This window comes from Balaenoptera musculus, chromosome 11 (assembly GCF_009873245.2).
Source record: "Balaenoptera musculus isolate JJ_BM4_2016_0621 chromosome 11, mBalMus1.pri.v3, whole genome shotgun sequence".
NCBI lineage: Eukaryota > Metazoa > Chordata > Mammalia > Artiodactyla > Balaenopteridae > Balaenoptera > Balaenoptera musculus.
Window position 1 is genome coordinate 52,139,654 of NC_045795.1, and position 3,023 is coordinate 52,142,676.

Sequence of the window (3,023 nt, forward strand, 5' to 3'; positions counted from 1 at the left end):
CTAGTGGGAAGCAGCTGCATAGTACAGGGAGATCAGCTCCGTGCTTTGTGTCCACCTAGAGGGGTGGGATTGGGAGGATGGGAGGGAGACACAAAGGGAGGAGAAATGGGGATAAATGTATATGTATAGCTGATTCACTTTGTTATAAAGCAGAAACTAACACACCATTGTAAAGCAAACATACTCCAATAAAGATGTTAAAAAAAAAAAGATTGTTCCTATTAGCACCTACTGTGAGCAATCATACAGACTTTAGAACGTGCATGCTGGGTTCTGATTAGCTGGTCCCCATCTTTCCAGTCATAAGTCAGATGGAGCAAAGTCTGATTAAATGACTGGCTTGTCCTGATGACGCTGAGGGTGTTCTTCTTTTTTTTTTAATTTATTTATTTATTTTATTTTTATTTTTGGCTGCATTGGGTCTTCATTGCTGCTCGCCAGCTTTCTCTAGTTGCGGCGAGCGGGGGCTACTCTTCATTGAGGTGCGCGGGCTTCTCATTGCGGTGGCTTCTCTTGTTGTGGAGCATGGGCTCTAGGTGCACAGTCTTCAGTAGTTGTGGCACGCGGGCTCAGTAGTTGTGGCTCGCGGGCTCTAGAGCACAGGCTCAGGAGTTGTGGCACACGGGCTTAGTTGCTCCACCGCGTGTGGGATTTTCCTGGACCAGGGCTCGAACCCGTGTCCCCTGCATTGGCAGGCGGATTCTTAACCACTGCACCACCGGGGAAGTCCCCCCTTATTTTAATCATCTAACTGGTGCCCCTAAATTCCCAAATTTCAGTTCTTCCACAATGTCTTACCCACTTTTTAGCTTCAGTCAGTCTCTGAAAATAACCAAGTGTAAAAGAGACAACATGGGTATAAAAAAGAGCCCTGGGGACTTCCCTGGCGGTCCAGTGGTTAGGGCTCCATGCTTTCACTGCTGGGCCTGGGTTCAAGCCCTGGTTAGGGAACTAAGATCACACAAGCCTTGAGGGACAGCCAGAAAGAAAAACAAACAGAAAAAAGAGCCCTGGTCTGTCGGGAAAGATTCCAGTTCCAGCCCTTCCCTTCTCTGTAGGACCTCAGCCTCCAATATGCAAAGGGAAGGCTTGGGATAATTAGGGGTTAGAAACTCAAATGCCTAGAGGAGCCAGGGAGGGACAAATGACAGGAACAAATGGGGCTGTGTTGGACTGGAGGAGCCCACCCACCCTCAAGGAAGCACCGCTGCAGGTCCCAGGTTACCAGGCTTTCCTATTTATCCAGGCACTGGAAGTCGGGTTTTTATATGGAATCTCCTGATTTTTGAATATTAGCAGATGCACTTCAAAACGTTTTGTGAATTCCTTGCAGGCCAAATTAACCTCACCTATGAATCCGTCTGGCACATGGTGAGCTGACCCTGGCTCAGATGCTCTTTAAGGCAGGGGTCCCCAACCCCCGGGCCGCGGACCGGTACCTGTTAGGAACCTGGCCACACAGCAGGAGGTGAGAGGCGGGGGAGCGAGCAAAGCTTCATCTGCCGCTCCCCGTTGCTCCCCATCGGTCTTACTGCCTGAACCATCGCTCGTATTACCGTCGGAACCATCCCCACCACCCGGGACTGTGGAAAAACTGTCTTCCACGAAACCGGTCCCTGGTGCCAAAAAGCTGGGGACTGCTGCTTTAAGACCCATTGTTTCACGCTCCCGGAATCCACTCAGGCGCCACCTAGTGACGGCGACTGTCACAGTTCCCAAGAAGGCAGTACAGGAAAAGGACTTTCTTTTTTTTGGCCTCGCTTGGTGTGGCATGCGGGATCCCAGTTCCCCCAACCCGAACCCAAACCAGGGATCACACGCACGCCCCCTGCAGCGGAAGTGCGGAACCTTAACCACTGGATCACCAGGGACTTCCTGAAAAGGACTTTTTAAATAGATCGATTAGGAGGTAATTTATTTGTATGCCAAAAAAATTAATTTTCTAGATGACTTCCTAAATGGCCTCTCAGGTGTAATTAGAATATAACCAGATAGATCAAAATCATACACGATTTACTCACAGCTAATTGGGAACATAGGATTATGCAAGTGAATAACATTTATTATTTACTACATTCCAGGCGCTGTTCTGCTTTAAAGTATTGTTTCATCTAATCCTCACCATAATCCTATGAATTAAGTACTATTATTACCCTGATTTTATCAGATGGAGAAACTGAAGCCCCGAAAGATCGTGTAACTTATAACAAAGTCACACAGCCGATACCCCTTCCTTTCCAGCTCCGACCCCGGACACAGCAGCCGTCGCGATGTTGATGCCCAAGAAGAACCGGATTGCCATTTATGAACTCCTTTTTAAGGAGGGAGTGATGGTAGCCAAGAAGGACATCCACATGCCTAAGCACCCCGAGCTGGCAGACAAGAATGTGCCCAATCTTCACGTCATGAAGGCCATGCAGTCTCTCAAATCATGAGGCTACATGAAGGAACAGTTTGCCTGGAGACATTTCTACTGGTACCTAACCAACGAGGGTATCCATTATCTCCGGGATTACCTCCACCTGCCCCCTGAGATTGTGCCTGCTAACCTGCGCCGCAGTCGTCCTGAGACTGGCAGGCCACAGCCCAAAGGTCTGGAGGGAGAACGACCTGCAAGACTCACAAGAGGGGAAGCCGACAGAGACACCTACAGATGAAGCGCAGTGCCCTCTGGTGCCGACAAGAAAGCCGAGGCCGGGGCTGGGTCAGCAACCAAATTCCAGTTTAGAGGCAGATTTGGTCGTGGACGTGGTCAGCCACCTCAGTAAAGTTTGGAAGAGATTGTTTTGTGTTGAATTAACGTGTAGCCAGAAAAGATTAAAAAAAAAAAAAAAAAAAGTCACACAGCCACTTAGTAGTGGAGCTGGGATTGGAACCCGGGCAGCCTTAGTCAAGAGGGTATGCTCTCCTAGATAGAAGCTAGATTAAGGCATCATGGTTGTAATAGTCACTTCAGTTGCAAATGACAAAAACTAAAGCAAAAACAAGGCAGGGTTGGGGTGGGAGGATTTCTGGATGTAGAA

General features: G+C 48.6%; 1 pseudogene; it reads left to right on the top strand.

Moving 5' to 3' along the window:
* The first annotated feature begins 2,247 nt into the window (after positions 1-2,247).
* On the top strand, positions 2,248-2,817 carry LOC118903787 (annotated as a pseudogene).
* Positions 2,818-3,023: the final 206 nt, after the last annotated feature.